A 19,105-nucleotide genomic window follows, 5' to 3' on the forward strand; every position below is an offset into this window, starting at 1 on the left:
AAATTGTGCAGATGCGTGTTTTGAAGGATGGACTTGTCTTCATAGTAAAAAAAAAAAAAAATCGTCGATCGTTACCCCCTCTGTGATCACAAAGTTGGCACTTTACGGATGGTGACCTTGAAACGATACATACATTCTAATATAAAGGAATTCTTGGGTGTTCTTGGGTGAACAAAAAAAAATTCTGACCAAACTTACACAACATATTTAGATACATTTTTAACATCTTTACATCCACTGGTTCTTGACACTGGTTAGCATTCCATGTATCTTGGCATAAAATCAGTAAATCTATCGGTGGTAGTGGTATGTAGTTAGATTAGTTAAATGTAGTTAAGTAGTTAGATGATAGCTTGTTTCTCAGTACCAATGGAAGGTTGAACAGATATCCGCACACCCTGTGTTCCAAATACACCAGAGATGGCTACCGTGGGGTGAATGCCTGTTTCAGGGAGTCAATCTGGAGGCCAGACTGGCCAGACAACACAACGACAATGAGGAACACTTCACTCCCACTTGAAAATACAGGTATACTGTGGAATGCACCACTACCGTCATAAATGTTATAAATAAATAATAAATGGCACTTGCCAAAGCCCACACTTTGCATCGAGGATGTTTATTTATTGAATTCATTGATTACCTACTTGATGGTGTTCTTGACATTTTTAATGAGGAAGGTTAAATCATAACAGAGTTTTATTCATAGCAGTGCTGGGTGTTCACAAAGCACACACAGCGTGTGTTGCGATGGAAGACACCAACCTAGTTTCCTCATCTACTTATATACCTGTCTCAACCTCATTTCATAAAACATAAGGACCTTAATAATAATGGAAGTCACAGACATTGGCCATAACCATGACAACGGCATCACAAATCTGGTCTCCTTCTCAACTCTGTATAGAGATTCAAAACAAACTGTTTCAAAACACATTCAATGACATTCCTACACAAAAACACAAGCCAGATCTTAACTAAGTCAAATCAGTATCTACCCAAATATTAGCTAGTTCTTGAACACATCAAATTGACATCTTGGTCTTTATGGGATGGTGAGGTGAGGTCTGAGGTGGTGAGGTTTTGTTGTTGTGGTGGTTGCCATTATATTTAGATGGAAACAACTTTTTTTGTTAATGCTCCTTCAGTTCAGGCATATCATAAATAGACCCTTTTTCATTTTTGCATTTTTTCACTTTTTGTAAGTAGCCACTGAGATCACTGCACTTTTGGGAGAAGAGCACAACAAATTGCAACTTTTTCTGGTGTTTGTTTTTTTTTTTACTAGGCCATCATTTTTTTTGAGTGCGGACAAAAACCCTGTGACAGAAATGCTGATGAAGTTCATGAAGTTATTGAGCATAGAGGGAGTCTGAAATCGACTTGGCAATCAAAACAATCTCTCACAGTTTCCCCTTAATTTGCCTTGAGTTGTCATTCTGGGCTCCACCACCAGTAGAGTCTCCTGGTGTCCCTTTGCAGATGTTATCCGCTGCACCCAGATCTCTTCAAAATCCTGTTTTTCAGTTTCACGTGGGCCTCATGTATTGTTCGTGAGGAACTATGCAGTACCTTGCGTCAACTTCTATTAACCAAATTTCTACACACACGTTACAAAAGTTTCATCACATGATGAAAATTGTATCAGCGTTATTCCCTTCAAAAAGACCTTAGATTTGCATTTCATATCCAGATGGCTTTGTGTTTAATCAAATCGAAGCAATACAGAAAGAGACACAAGTTATGACGCTTTAGTTCATGTGCATCATCTTCGCTCTTTAAATGGAAAAAAAAATAATAATAATAATATTAACACCAATTGTTCTCTCACAGGCTTTTCACACTGCAGATCCTGTCTTGGGTGGCCTGAATCTGATTCGCCCAAGCTGTGCAGCCTCGTACCGCTGCGCTTCTGGTGATGTCCTTTTTTTTTTTCTTCCCAGCTGGCAGCGATCTGGTTTGTTTGTGACCAATGACGATGCACGTCCCAAGGACACTAGGGTCTCGAACCCAAACCTATTTAGAACCACGGGCTTGACCACATTTTTTTTTGTCACTTCTTAACAATACGAGTCATTGTCAACTCAATTGTTAAGTGATGACGGACCTCAGCCACGGCCGTAACAGAATGTGGCGTTTCACAGCCAAAAGTAAACATGAAATAAATCTATCATGTTTATTTTACCAGGAAATAGCAGAAAATAGCAGCATTATACAGAGCACGCTGAACACACTACACTCAACAAAAAGTGACAGAGATTACTGACGGTTGAGAAGATCTTTAACGGTGAAGTAGAGATCCAGGTGTCAAAAACCACAGCAAAAAAAACAGCTACTGTAGAGTGCAGAATTATTTATTTCAATAAATCTGCCTGTCAAAAAAGTCAGATGTTTATCTGTCTAATAAAGTCGAAAACATGCAAGTTACTCCCAGACACATTGTGAGTCCCGGACTGCTGCCCTGTGCTCCTCCCCAGCACCAGTATCTCGCAGCTGCGGCTGCACACCTCAGTGATAACTGAGTTTGCGAAGTTGTTGTTGTCAGACTACATGCTGGAACTGTGAGCAACAATTTTTAACCTTGCAATTATCCTATCCTTTGAATCCCCATGATGTACAATGAGCATGTGGACCACCAAATTCTCTCCTGTCTTACTACTCAGTGGTCAGTTGTTTTTTGCTGGTTTTGCTGTCATCACAGTCGGCCCACTCGTGTTAATAACCCTGAATGAAAAGTGTGCAGTGCCTTCATCGGGCTCTCGTTTTCCCTGTTGCACTTCTCTTTAATTTTGCAACAGCGTATGATCCATGTTTGCTGTGTCTGAGATTAATGTATAAAAACTGTAATCGATTTTTTTTTCTGCATTATTAATTCAATTATTATTTTCCAATTGTGAAAGGAAGGGAAATCTCAGCTGAGGGGCTGATTTAAATATGATTTGCACATTTAGATGACTGGTGGAAAGGGAGGGCGTGGGCATCTGCACTTAGTTCCACAGTGATGGTGATGTATAAAGGAAATGTGCTTGGATTCATGCGTGAACATTAGGGTTGGACGATATGGACAAATAAAAGTTATCACGATAAATGTAGTAATTTCTGCGATAACAATAATTATCACGATAAATCCATTTTCATTCTATTCCATGTGTTGTGCACACTACAGTCTCTCTTGAAACTGTTTTATGATGAAAATTATTGCTGGAGTTTGTCTCCAGCATTGTTATTTGTTTAAATCTATATATAATAATTAACCAAGTGTCAAGATGAGAAATTCAATGTTTCATGTCTCTCGTAGAACCCAGCCTATTTATTTAGGGGTTATATTGAGCCGTCTGTCTGCTGTATCTCAATAAATGATCATTTTGTCATATGCTATTCTCAAAATCATGATACAAACTGTCAGTCCTTTCTCTTGTGTGATGAAAAACATTTTCACAATTCTCTCTCCTAAAATGGCTGTTTTTTTGCCTTATATATTATTTCATGAATTTTCAGAATTTGTTGATGGTCCCTAACTAATGCCGCAGTATTAGCGCTGCCTGTGTATGTCCACGATTCTTCAACACCTCGCTGAGCCAAGCTGTTGTTCCAACATGCCTAAAAGCAGCATCCATCATTCCAGTCCCGAAGAAGACGTCTCCCACCTGCCATAATGACTACCGCCCAGTAGCACTCACTCCCATCATCATGAAGTGCTTTGAGCGTCTGGTCATGCATCACATCAAGACCTCTCTCCCTCCTGCTCTAGATCCATACCAGTTCGCATACCGGTCCAATCGCTCGACTGATGATGCCAACTCCACTGCTCTCCACTCCGTCCTCACCCACCTGGAGACGAGCGACTCTTGCGCCCGAATGCCGTTCCTGGACTTCAGCTCAGCATTCAACACCATCATCCCGCAGCAGCTCATCCTCAAGCTGGTCCAGTTGGGACTTGCCCCCCCCCCTCTGCAACTGGCTACTGGACTTCCTCACAGGCAGACCACAGGTGGTTCGAGTTGGCAGGAATACCTCCGGGTCCATCACAATGAACACTGGAGCTCCTCAGGGATGTGTACTGAGTCCTCTCTTATTCACTCTGCTAACGCATGATTGTGCACCTGTGTCTGACTCAAACCTCTTCATTAAGTTTGCAGATGACACAACCGTGGTGGGCCTCATCAGGAACGACGACGAGTCCAACTACCGGAGCGAGGTGTGCCTCCTGGTCCAGTGGTGCGATGACAACAACCTTCGCCTGAACGTGGAGAAGACCAAGGAGATGGTGGTGGACTTCAGGAGACGACCTGTCCTGCATCCCCCGCTGCTCATCGCTGGTGCCGCAGTGGAGCAGGTCACCAGCACCAAGTTCCTGGGTGTTCACATTTCCCAGGACCTGACCTGGAACACCAACACCACGGCACTGGCCAAGAAAGCCCAGCAGCGCCTGTACTTCCTGCGGAAGCTGAAGAGAGCCTGAGTTCCGTCCCCCATCATGTGCACCTTCTACAGAGGAAAGATTGAGAGCGTTCTGACCAGCTGCATCACAGTGTGGTTCGTCTCTTGTACCATCGCCTGCCGCAAGACCGTGTGGTGAAGACTGCTGAGAAGATCATCGGGGTCCCTCTTCCATCCCTCCTGGACATCTACAAGACTCGCCTCACTCGGAGAGCCCTGAGGATCGCAGGAGACCCCACCCACCTGTCGCACCGCCTCTTCACGCTGCTGCCATCAGGGCGAAGGTTCCAGAGTCACTGCGCACGAACTAGCAGACTGAGAGACAGCTTCATCCACCAGGCTGTCATGATGCTGAACTCCCTCCCTGCTCTGCCCCCGGGTCTGCACCAGGCACTTTTGGCTCCATCCACAGGGGCAGAGGATGTTGCCATGCTGCCATGAGCTAGGTGCTCCTCCCGGTGGTTGATGGACCGATGTGACAATTTTGTTGCATGTATCCTGCTGTCTGTGATCTTTATGTGGTGTCTGTGATCTTTATGTTCGTCTGTGATTGTATGTCGTGTCCAGGTCTGTGAGAACAGATATTTCATCCATGCTTTATGTCTCGTACTGTAGCATATTTGACAATAAAGTTACCTTACCTTACCTTACCTTACCTTACGATTAATGAACCCTAATGGGGACGCGGAAGAGGACACCGATGCCGGAGCGGAGGTCTGTCCAATATCGAACTACTTTCACCACGGTGGCGCCAGCGCAGCGGAAAACCTGCATGCGTTAATGTGAACCAAGGCAGACGACCGCGTCACAGAACCTATGAGGACCACTCCACCTCATAAAATAAACACAGATCCAGCTCAACTCAGAGTCGACCAGTGCCATTATCAAAGGTTTCCTTTATTAAAAATACGTTTGTGCAACATGTGCAAGTCCAATGTAGCGAGTGTGTCACGTGTTTATCAAATTTATCGTAAGATGCAGAATTGTCAGCGAGTAGATTGTGTTTGGCGGTATATCGTGTACGATAAATTATCGCCCATCCCTAGTGCACATAACTTCATATAGCTGGATATTTTAGTGCATATGACATTTTCATTTTTCAGAGTCTACAGTGCTGATTTGATTTGCCCAATAAGCACTGGTTATTTTATCATTTGTTGTTTTTGATTAAGCGTGCTTTTCAAACATTAGTGAATAAAAATATAGTGATTTGGTCACTATCTTTTATCTGCTGCAAAAATAAACAGGTTTAGGGTTGACACTATCTTGCCACTTACATCAAGACTCGGGAGCACTCTCATCAGAACGAGACCGTGATACAATCTGGTTTGAAAGAGAGAGAAGTCACAAACTGGAATGAGAAACAAAAACACATCAGCAGACCTTACAGCAGATTTCCTGTGGAAGGAGTCTGAATTGACGGTCACTAAATCGCCATTACGGTTTAGAAATTGTTGTTGATAACATCTCCACTCAACCGAATTGAACAGCCTCATGCCAACACTTGTAGCCTTCTGAAGAAAATAACTTTGGACATGACGAGGGGAAAAGGAATGTACTTAGTGTGCCACAAATCTGTTTGTGACCCCATACATTCAAGCGCTACTCTTTGAAGTTTGTGATTCTCTCATGGAAGCTGAAAGAACATATTGTGTTCTGATGGTATTCTTCCTTTTGTGCTTGATTGTTTAATCTCCTGGTTCTGCTGTGATTTTGCTGAAGACTACATCGTGGCAAGGCTCAGGAACATTAAAAACAATAACAAAATGATATTGAAACAATTAAACTTTCATTTACTGTGAACCACAAAACAAAACAGCACCAAAAATTGTAAAATAACTCAGTCAAGTGACAGATAATACTTAGATCTATGTTTGACGTGTTTTTAGAAAATGTTCATGAATTGAAATTGAAAGTTTCACACACACACACTACTTTTGAATTAGAAACTGCACAGTCCAATGACTCATATTTCAGATAAATAATCCTTGTTTATCTTATAATATGTTTTTAGTTGGGACAGACAATAGATTTGCATAAATTGTCAATAACATTTGACTTTGATGACAATAATTGTTTTTTCAGAAATCCACATTAGAAAAGAAATTGCACCAGAAAGATAATTGAATTCACAGACGACGTGCAAATGGGACTCATTAGTTTCATTAATTACAAGTGGTGGTCCCTCGTTCATCACTATGATAGGCACAGATTCCGTGGGCAGCACTGTGTGAAAGCAGCAGGTCCTATGAAGTCTGTCACAGAAGCACACGTCTGTGTGTGTACTATTTACTCGGAGATGGCTGGACCTTAATTCTGGGAGTGTCAGATAGGTTCACTTGAGTGCGATCCACAGTCTCTGTTTCGCTGATGCAGCATTTGAAGGCGTCACTTGCTAAATCGCAAACACATTAGGTCCTGCTTTAGCGCAAGATCATTTTCTGTGGGCTCGTGGAGGCCAGTGAGGTTTCTGAAGTGGCACTGGCCTCTATTTGTCCCTGTGTGGAACCACTCCTGTGTGAGGCATTGATATATTGGTAATGTACTTTAACAACGGCTGTCAGGAAGTCTTCAATGTGACTATTAAAAACCAAGCTTTGTGTTACGTTTTTTTCTGCAGGAACCTGTTTAAGGATTCAATTTTACTCACCGGGGATCTGTCCTTTATGCATACGTTTTATAGCATATTGTATTATCAGGTTCTCCACGGTCTGAAATCTGGTGAGTGAGTGAGTCCATGAAAGGTCCATGACTGGTTTATGCTTCTCTCATGGACCCTGGCAAGCCTCCAGTGATAGTTTAATCCTCTGTGATGGCATCAGCAGGGAATGGCCCTAAACATGCCTTGTTTATCCACAGGGAGGTGTGAGGATACATTTGGCCAATTTCAATTGTGGAACTGAATCTTTCAGCTTAATGTTTTGTTTGTGACAAACAAAATAACGTGTGACTGAAACCCATACGGATTTGAACGCCAAGCGTAGCTAAACCGCTTTCTTCAATGAAGAGCATGCGGACTTCCGCTTTGTACAAACTCCACTTAGACAAAATATCATGAACACCGGGGCGATGATGAAAGAATGATTGAGATAATAGCTGGTTAGTTGTTATAAGCAGTCATGATACCTCAGTTCTACCATTGAACGTCCTGTCACAGACATCAATGCAGTCCGTGAATCACCATTTAAACAAACCAGCCCAGCGAAGCGACCACTCGCGACATTCTTTCATTAATATGTGAGAACTAGTGATGTGGTCACCAGTCGAGAGTAACTCAATGTGCAGAGAGCCAAAGCGATCCAAGCACAAACTAGGCTTTCTATTGATCTGGAGTCACTGTCTAGAAAGGAGGGAGTGAACCGAGGCAAGGTCATGCCGCTGACGGTTTGGCTCAACATTCAGATCACTGTCACGATCTAAGCCAAACAAGCGATTGTGGTAATTCATGATTCTTATCCTAATATTTGTCAGAGGGAGGCCCGAGCAGTGGCTCCTCTTCCCTGTTCTGTTGGGGACACATCAATTGCACTCACGCAGAACTGTTTAAGTACTACAAGCACAGTTTTATTAAATGTCAAATATTGTGATATAATGTACATTTTTTTCAAATTTTTGAAGAAATGTGATGACTTTGGACTGAAGGGCCCTTTGAAGGTTCAGAATCATGTCAATGTCTAGAACATGAATTAATGATCACAGTTTATTTTGCCTGTATACCGTATAATTACATATTCTGTATAGCTGCTGTTACGTCCGAGGATGGAAAGGAGCAGAATGGAGAAAATATAAATATAAAGCTTTCTACTTCAAACTTTGAAACACTCTTATTTGCAATTATAACTCTTCCAAAGATTCATGGTAACTGACATTACTGATAACAGATGCACAGGGCGAGTGAATACAGGATTTAAAGGTTGCACATTACTTGAGTATGATCATACACTACGGGCGCAGTCCATTTTGAAACTGATATGCAGGTCTACACTGCATATCCGCAAAAATAGATGTCACCACCAGCTCAAACCAAACCCTGTGCTTCAGGCTTGATAGATTTCTGTTTTGCACTGAATCTTTGATATACGTGATGAGTTGGCAGTGTTAATTTAACAATGTGTTCTAACACAGTCACTAGTTACCCGCTGTCAGTACCTTCACATGAAAGTCATGTTACTTGATCATGTTCATTTCCTGAATGATAGTAAATAAACCAAAAGGACAACAGAAATAAAATCAGTTAATGTTGGTGAATTATGTTTAACTAAATGATGTGACATTGAATAAGAAATTGAGGAACCCAAGTTCAGGCAACAGCGTTAATGAAATGAAGAACTACCTGAGACCATGTTTTTTGACTGAATAATTTTCCGGGAGAAACTGATCATCTCTACACACAGACACATGCTGTATTCAGCATCTCTAATGCATTCACAGACCGAGATTCAATAACACACTTTTTGTCATAATGGTGGCTGATGGACCCAAGTGCAGGAAGTGTTGGTCGGCAGAAGGCACGGGAGACAAGGTTAAATGACAAAGATTTATTCGTTGGAACGAACAAATAAATACAGGCGGACAAATAACTAGAAACTAAAGACGTCGGGAACCAAAACGTGGAACAACACACAGGGAACGGGGAGGAATCTGAAAAACAAGAGAGGCGGATTAGAATCAACGACCTACTATCTAAATCGGAGAACAGAAAACACACACCCGGAGTAAAGCTCAACATGGTGGTGGCACTAATCTGAAAGCGCTCTGCGGTGGCAGCTAATCACACTCATGAGAGGTAAACTGACGAATCTATATAACTAAAAGTGAGGCTTAAATAACAAGCTCACAACGCGGTCTGAATTGGAAGATGGAAGGAAAGACAAAAGCGGAGCAGGAAGAATGAGGAAAAATCAGGATACGGCTGAAATAGAAATCAAGCGCGCAGGGAGAATTTAGAAAAGATCCGGGAGGAAAGTGAACACACGGGAGTCTTGGGAGAGTTTTACCTTGACTACGCAAGAAGCAGCAATCTGGCAAACAGGGCTGACGTTGACAGGTTTATATCCTTGAGGAGTCTGATGAGGAGATTAATGCCAGTTGTGTTGCCAGTGAAGCTAGAGACAAAGCAGGAACAGGAAACAAAGGCAACCGGCGGTAACGAAATAAAAGCACGAGAGAAAAATACAAAAAGTAACAGACAATAAAGTGCAGACATGACACTTTTTCATCAAAGATTCCTGTTGACCTAAGCAATACATCAGTGCCCATAACACAGTGAAGGAAGAAGTGTGGAAAGGTGCGAAAGTGAAAGTTCCAATGTAGGAAGACAACTGACTCTACTCACAGCTCTCCACCTCCCGCGTTCACATAACACCAAAACTTAAAAGCTGTCCACTTCACATTTTACAGTTAATTGTCAGCCTAAAATATTATACTAAATAAAATTAAAACAAGTTATTTTTCTGCTGCCCACAATCTCTGCACCGTGCAGCTTATTTGCAAGTCTTTGATGTTACATTATGACCATTGGAAAACAGTGTTGATGAAAAATAAGTAGTCAGTATACAAATGAAGAAAGCTACAATCGGCTATGTAAATTTTATCAGTAGGGCTAACAGTGGTTGCCATCACACTAGAAGTAATGCAGGATCTTGTCGCTCTCAGAAAGCCACGTCTGGCCTGATGGCCTTCTGTTGGCCACCACTGCCACAGAACATTGAATCACTCTGGGCTTTGTGTAAAAAGAGAGAGCATCAACCTCAGTTCAACCTTGTAGCACAATGAGTCGGTGGGGTTTGCATAATCCAAAGACACTCCCACAACAAGTAGGGGGTCACTTCAGCGGATGGAACCAGCTGGGATGGAAACTTTTGAATGGCTATGACTGCATGACTTGGCTTCAGACATATTACTCCACTGCTTTAGACCCACTCTGGTATGTCAAAGGTTGTTGTCTTGTTACAGATCGACAGCGATGTCATAGATGTGATGACAGATGAGGAACTAGGACCGTATATCACCAGTTACGGGGTGATTGTTGATTGTTTTCTATAGATTTCAAATTTGACATTCGTGATTGTAGCCATAATCTTGTACCCGTTGACCTCACAGTGGGCCAGCTATGCGAAAGTTCTAAGGCTAAATATGTCATCATTAGCTCTCATAATGATGATGACTCACCAGACTCTGAGCGCATATTACAAGAAGATGAACTGGTAATGTCTGTTTTTTTTGTTTTTTTTTCACTGCTTCCCTGACACCTTAGACATTTAAAATAAAAGTAATAAATAAGTAAGTAATACGTAATAAATAAATAAGGTCTGCCTTGATGTAATATATCTCTAAATCTGGAATATGTGCAACTAGGTAAGTAGAAAGTGAAAGAATGTTAATCAGGCTATGTGGCCTACACTAGCCCACAAGACACACATTAGCATGTTTCACGGTTTAGAGATACAGATATGTTGTGATGTAAATACAACCAGCTTCTGAAAACACACTGAATGTAATGAAGTATCAAGACACCTTCAAATTGAAAAACATACAGAATATTTATTCATCATTAAATAAAGCTGCTGTCACTGCTGCTTCCTGTGACACACATTTGTCGTCAATATTTCTCATTCCATCACAAATGCAATGCAATTTACATGCAATATTTATTATCGCAGCAAGAGGAAATTTACTATAATAAATTACAGTTTCACACAAAATCTGAAATCAGATAGTAGTCTGCCGGGGGAATCGTAAGTACAGTATACATAGTATATATTTACTCTCTTGCCATCTACAGCTATGAGACAAGTCCATTTTGTTCAACGCATCTACTGCGCTGATCTTCTAACTTCTCATCTCGGACAATGCTGAAAGAATAAGAACACAGCGACTGAGTTGAAGAGACCATGATTTTGATGCAAATGTGATGGGTTGAAAATGTATCGAATTTTAATTGGTTTTGCCTAGTGGTGTCGCGAAGGGGGTGCTCTGCCTTTATGCCTCATTCTGTCTGAAACTGAGTGTTTCAGTCCTCATCTTTGCTTTATACACCAGATACTAACTCAATATTTCTTTCTGTGTCAAAGTTTATAGTGAAGAAATTCGGTAGTGATTGAGTCAATTATGTCGGTGTTCATTGGACAGAAATATGTGATGGTCATTCGTTATATCAAAACAGTTAGCCATTGTTAATTAGCATCACAACATTGTGGGGGCAACATTGTGTCACATGGCCAGCATATGCTGACGTGAGAGATCGTGTTGTCAATACGCTGTAGTGGTTCTGTTATGTTCCATGTTTTCTTGTGCTTTTATTTTGTTATTTCCTGTTTTCGTGTCTGTAGCGTCCTATTCCTTTGTTCCCTCCAGCTTCATGGCAGCGCAGCTGGAGCTCGTCCGATCATCAAGCTTGCTGATTTCTACATCTGGGTTCCAGTCTGCGCTTCCAGATGGTTGTTCCACGTCCTCCGGTGAAGTTCCTCTCGAGATCTGTTTCTGTAGCATTCTTTGTAAACTTGGATTGTGCGTGCCTTCCCGCTTCCGCTTCCTCGGCTCTATGTCATACGTGCTCTGCCCTCTCACGGGCTTCGCTATTGGTTACCTCCACCCCGAGGCCCCGCCTTGCTCCTAAGAATTGGATGATTAACTCTCCGCCATGGTAGGCTCCACCTGTCCCATAAAAACCCCCTGTAGCTGCTAGTCGCCCTCCTTTTTTACTGAGCCTGAGCTTGTCATCATCACCATCGGGTGTTTTTGTTGGAGTGTCATTACTTCGAGATGATTCGTCTGCGCTGGGCGCCATCTGTAAGGGTGAGTTGCCGTCATACGACGTTCATGACGCTTGTTTCAGCTGTCTAGGGTTGAGACACCTGCTGGAACTTAATTCCTGTCCTGCTTGTCTGGCACTTCCCGGCGAGGAGCGAGATAAGCGGGCGGCCTCCTAGCCGACAGGGGAGAAGGCTCTGTCTGTCTCCCCTCCCCCGGCCGTGCCAAGGAAGGCCAAAGTTAAATCCGTGCCCAGAGAAGCCGTGGGAAGAGTACAATGAGGCAGATGAGAGGAGGGTGTTCAAAGAGGAGGACCCGGACCAGCGCAGAGCCAGACCCAGAACCCTAATCACGCCTGTGGAGCGTCTAGCGTTTAGAGATTTTCAATAGGAAATAGAAGAGAAGAATATATATTTACAGAGAAAAGTAGAAGAAGAATATATATTCGCGCTTCAGTTGCTTACATCGAGTTGCTTACTGTAGACAGATGTTCGCCAGAGGACAGACCCCGGGTACTGGGTGTCCTGTATTTTGCCACTGATCTGGACCAACAGATCATTCAACTGGCGGCGGTTCCGCCTGAAGTACCGCTCAAAGTGGCTGCATCCAGGCAACGCCGCTGGAGGAGGTGGTTAAATTCACCAGTGTGAGCGGCTCTGGCGAATACTACAAGACGTTTTTTTTCCATGTTTTTATTTCATAAGTAGCGATAGTTTGAGCACTGGCTGCGGCATTTTCAATCCCCCGTCCATAACAACTAGAGACCACGCCCCCCGGTGAGTGACCTACTTTGGCAACGTGTTTGAATCAGGTAGGTGACAACTAATCACAACCTGAGCAAGGGTGTACAGTCGGGAGCAGAAAGAACCACAGGAGTGGACTTGACATCCATGCCCAAAACAAAACTGGGCTCCTCAATGCGCAGAGCATGCGTGCTAAGCACCACTTGGGCAGACCACTCGGACAAAAAGGTATGAACTACGGAACGATGATCAAAGAAGGATTGAAATATGAGCTAGACAAGTGCAGTCTTGATACCTCACTTTCACGATTGAACATCCTGGCACTGACATCAGAGTCATGTCGTGTTCTGATTTTTGCCTCCATGAATCACCATTTAAACTACCACAACGACTCGCAACATTCATTAATATCTGAAAACTATTGATGGTGACCAGACGTTAGTTACTCAAAGTGCAAAGTGAGATCCCAAACAATTCGAGCACAAACAAGGCTTTTCTATTGATCTGGAGTTACTGTCCAGAACTTGATCACGCTGAGCACGGAGTGAGTGGCGTTCCCCGAGACATGATCACGCCGCGCCCGGTTTGACGAGCCGATGACGGTCCAAGTCTTCAGACCGCGACTCACATCCGCATATACATCAGCGATGAGAGAGAGGGACAGAGACTCAGCAAACGCGGAATCAGTAAAGTTGTCATTAGCAACGGAATCAATGAAGGCGTTGACTGGGGTACAATTATTATTTTCTCGAAAGGAAGCGGAGAACATAATTCTGCTGATGTTGGAGGAATTAGGAGCACAAACCTTTTTGGTGGAGACGAGGGGAAGACGGGGACCCCTGGGACCGATTGAACAGGCACGGATGGTGTGGCCCGGTTGAATCCTGGCTTACCAGCATAAGCCTCCGGCATTAGGATGGTCGGTTCACGTCCGCTGGTAACAGGGTGTGCTGGGTTGACTACAGAGGTCGCTGCAGAGGCTGGCGCGGAGGCCCCAGATTCAGTGGAGGAGACAGACAAACGATTCAAAACAGAAGACATACTCTGCAGTTGGTCCAGGACGCTCTGAGTCTGAGTCTTTCAAGAGGGGTTATCCTCAAGCCCTGAACGCTGGTCTGCCACAGTTGTTGCTGGAGATAAATAGTAAATGGTAGAAACAGAAACAGAGCGAGGAAGAACGAGAAACTAAGGAAGCGGCTGAACTGGAATTCGAGCGCACACAAGATTTAGAAAAGTCAGGGAATGGAACAAGAGCCTGGAAGTTTTGGAAGAGATTACCGTCACGGAGTGCAAAGCAACCATCTGGCAACAAGAGCTGGCGTACACGGGTTCGTGTCCTTGGGAGGCTTAATCAACACGTGAACGCCAACTGTGTTCAAAGTAAAGCATGAGACAAATCACGGAAAAATACAAAATGAACAAAGTGCGGACATGACAGGGCCAACGCTATTGGTAGCGTGAGCCACGAAAAAAAAAAAAAATATATATATATATATATACATATGTAAAATAAATGGCACACACATTTCTATCTGCGCCACTTGATATTTCAAGGAGGATCACGGTAAAAAGTATGAATTTGAAAAATGCATGCACAAATACATATGTCGGACGAGAACCAGCAACCTCCTGACACAGGGATGTTCTTTAACCACTATACTGCCGTTATGTCACATGACCAGCTGTACAGGTGAGCCTTACAGCCTAACATATTTGTAGGATTTGGCTCATTTCAGAAACACTGTCAAACATTGTGACTCTTCGCCTCTTATCGGTTGGCCACCCCTGCAGTATATCCTTAAAGAGCATGCTGCCCTGTACATGAGAAGACATTCTGGATCAGACCATCGCTTTGTACAGGACAATGATCCAAAACACTCTGGATGCGCTGCTGGAGCATGCATGGCATCTGAAGGGATCAACTGTGTCAAAACTTCACAGGGGTCACTGGACATGAATGAGTGCATCTATTAAAATAAAATAAAATAAAATAAAAATAATGGTACATTGAGCTTTTGTATTACAATTAAAAGCTACTGACACAATGGCACCCTTATCACACTCTGGAGTCTCAAAACACGAGCAAAGTTGGTGTGAGACCAGCTTTCATTAGTCACTCTGGGCTTTGTGTATGAAGAGAAAGCACCTCTTCAGTTTGCACCTTGTAGCACAATGAGTAGGGGGAGTATACATTATTCAAAGACACTCCCTCAAGAAGAGGGGGGTCACTCCAGCGACTGGAACTCTGCTGGGAGTCTGCTGGAACTGTGCTGGGAGGGGTACCACTGAACTGCTCCAACTGTTACCAAGCAGATCATGTGACAATAAATAAAGACTTTTCAAAGTGATTAATCATGAATCACATCTGATGTCTTAGTTTGCTTCACATCTTGCCGCACTACATTCAATGATGGGCCTGTGCCATCAAGCACTCCCCCTGCATCACTTGACTAATATAAAAATGATCTCTCGGTGACATTAAGGCTGTTAAACATTGTTGATGATATGAAATGCCAACTGTTTTTAATGGAACCAAAGGTACTGCATTCTTGTCTTAAGATGGATTTACAAATGAATAAGAGATGGACAGACTACGATCAGGCAACTCTGAGAAGCTCTTCAAAGAGTGTGGAGAAGGGATACCCAGATCACAAAACACCTAAACACCTAATTATCATGTGGTTTAGGTTTAATTGATGCGCACTCATTGTATATACCCTAAAGTGATGTAACTCCACTGAGCGGATATGTTTTTAAGAGTTAGACTGTGTCCCCAGTGTGGTCCTTTTCTTACGAGCCTGTGAGTCATCTGAGGCAAATTAAATATTGTATCAGTCATCCAGTGCACCAGCTTCTTTAAGTGGGCACTTCACTGAAATGAATTACCACTACATACCGGCACATTTCTCTCCATCCATCCTTTGTTTCCAGTTATTGCTTCAGCCTACTTAGACTCAAATTAACCTTTCACCATCAGAATCATACACAGCCCATGTGCAACCCTTTTGGCTGTGGGAAGGATATGAGAAGATAACAGAGCACTTTGCAAGTGCCCATACTCGTGTGATGGTCTTTAACTAATCTAGAGATTTCCGTGTCTTCTAAAATAACATTGGACCAGTGCTGAACACATGTCTACGTGTTTGACTGCAAAAAACAATGATTTGAAAAATGTACTTTAAAAAATGTGTATCTCTTCATATCTTATGTGTCTTTCTCCCGGGCCATGCCCACAGTGAGTTCTAAGGAGGATATTTTCAGCCAGCCTCTACCGACAGCTGCTGTCAAGAACACCTCCCACACCAAACAGGAGCTTATCGCTGCACTATTAAATTCCATAGAATTGCAGACTTTTAAATCATTTGCAGCCAAAGTAGCTCTTCCTCATCTGTCCAACGTGACGTGCACCATCCCTTGTTGACATGAACATACACAGAGCGCCTGCTTTGCCGGACTGGAGTTTAGGAGGCTCCTTCAGATATAGTTACGTGACTATAAGTTCATCAAGATCCTTGATGAATTTAGAAAAAAGAAAAAAAAAACTGATCCCTTCACTTTTGTGACTATCCCTTTGATCGTTGAGTGTTCCTCCCACAAGAGATAACATGTTAGTTTAAGAGAAGATCTGGCTTCGAGGGAGTGAAAGATAAAGAGTTAACATTAAACCACTCCACATTAAATGAGAAGTCGCCAGTTGGTGGGGGTTAAACACGTGTCACAACTTCCAGTAGTATCTGTGTGACAAAGGCAACAAGTCAAGTGACACATGCATGATGTGGGATGAAGTAACATTCTGGTTAGGGGTGTCCCAAATATATTTATGGAGTGTAACTGTAATTAATTATTGTAGTTTTAATTGTACTTTTAAGACAAAATACCATCAACAGTTGAGATTTGATTAGATCCACCCATGTGTCTGCCCCGACAAAGTAGGAGCTAGTACAACCCCACCCCTTGGGGGCGGCAAAAGCAGGTTAGAAATGTGGATCCAGAGGTCTCAACAACACCACCTGGGGAATCTCACACTCCAGGAATAGAAGGACACGTAAGTTAGTGACATTAGATCGGCATGGTTACCCCAAAGTTACAATTTGTTTATTCGGTCATATAATAAAATCTTTTCACATTGTCAAAAAACAATAAAAACTGCAGAGTACAACTGGGCTTAGTGGACCGCAGCAGCTGCTGGGGAAAGGGGGGAAGGAGGCCGTACACTAATCACCAGTAGCAAACCCGCCATCACTTCTGGGTCATCTAAGCTGCAGAGAGAGAGAGACAGGGACAAGTACCAGCAGTGCCCCATCCAACTCCAATGCAGCCACACCGGCACTCCTATAACAGAAGCGAGGAGGGGATGCGAGGAGCCACTGCTCACTGTTACAGCGGGGCTAACAGCTCCACCTGAAAGCGAAAAACAAAAAGCTAAATTCTAAGCTAAATTCAAAACTAAGCTTTAATTCGATCAACCAGCAAAGGTATAGCTGCAGCAGACAACAGCAATAGGCCCACCTCAGCAGCAGCTATTCCAGCCACCGCTAAAATGAAAACAACAACGAGCATTGAATGGAGCTGGTAACCAGCGAAAAGGATGTTCAGATGTTCGAACACTTGATACCCAAGCGCCGCTCTAGCTATGTGTATAGGCCGATCAGGGCTGTGCATAAACACCTGATCGCAGCCGAACGCCAGGAGGTGATGCTGCTACCTGGCTGCAAATTGCAACCTGCAGAAATTCAACGCGTTAATAAAGGCTCATCTGGTGACTCCCATTGGTTAAACGGGGAAGTGACCTCATTGGCCTGACCTGCCACATACACATTATTTTTATTGTAGTTAAAAGATGGTTTGAAACTTGAATAATTGAGATTATGATATGAATAAAAAATAATCGTGATTATCATTGTTGGAATAATTGTCCAGCCCTATCCGACATGCTAACTTGTCTGGGAAGTTCAGATTTATTTACTTGTAACATGTAGTGCTTGCATTTATTCATGAGAAAATACGAAATAACTGTACCACACCTGTAGTTCTCAGTTAGGGCTAGTCTGAAACAAGCAATGTTTCAATCAATGTTGGATAACTTCGACCACTAATAAATTGATTTTATGTCCATAAGTGTGGCAAAAAACACACAGGTACGCTAGGCCGCAGTGTCAGCCAAAGACATGTCACAGCAATTTTTCCTCTTGGACAAGGATGTTGGTGCATTTTTTTCTTTGTATAAACATTGCTCTTACTTCCAGAGTGTTTGAACTTTGGAATGAATGAATGAAAGGTTAATTTTTATGTAATGATGATAAAGTCAAAATTCACAGACAAATAATCGAGAAAATAGATGGACAAACATAAATATAGAATAGAAAATATAAAGATGTACTGACATTTAAACACACTTTGGACCATTATTGTCCTCCTGTTCCGTTCCATTTATTACTCTTTATTATGGGACACATATCATTCAACATATGACCTCCACAAGTCAAAGGAACAAGTGTCGTTTTTGAGGCTGGACTCACACGAGTTCGAAGTCTTGAGCCCGTCTCATCCAGTCCTCAGTATTTAAACTCGGTCTTGTCTTGATTCTGTGAGACTCCAGATTTTTTTTTTTCTTTTTCCAAACCCAGTCGTTAATTAATTACGAGTACAACTACAACTAGCAGTACTGCCACTATTATTATTATCATTCATTCATTCATTCATCCTTGTTGCGGGGGAATGCTGGATCACAGGGGTGCCCAGCATTCCCCGCAACAAGGATGCCCATCACAGTACTATTATTATTATTACGTGGGAAGAACACTATCTACCGTACTTAAAATTGTGAGAAGTTCTGCAGTTGAACGTTACCTACATGCATGTTAATATTGTTGAGTGCTCTCTTTATGAAATTTAATGACATAAACAGAAGAGAGGATGAAAAATAATTCGTCTGGTCTGGGCACAACACTCAGCATCCCCCCTGTCTGTGTATGTGTGTATGCTTTTGAACATATTTTTACATTGCAAATTTCAACATTTAACCTCTTTATTCTTCAAATTACAGTGCTTTACTCACAAATTATTGTGAGAAAATAAGTAATAATATAGTAATAATATAAGTAGCAATATATTCAGTTTCATTCCCATCTTGGTCCTTGTCACCTTCATGACTTGATCTCGGGAAGAAT

This window comes from Synchiropus splendidus, chromosome 7, assembly GCF_027744825.2.
Source record: "Synchiropus splendidus isolate RoL2022-P1 chromosome 7, RoL_Sspl_1.0, whole genome shotgun sequence".
NCBI classification, from domain to species: Eukaryota; Metazoa; Chordata; class Actinopteri; order Syngnathiformes; family Callionymidae; genus Synchiropus; species Synchiropus splendidus.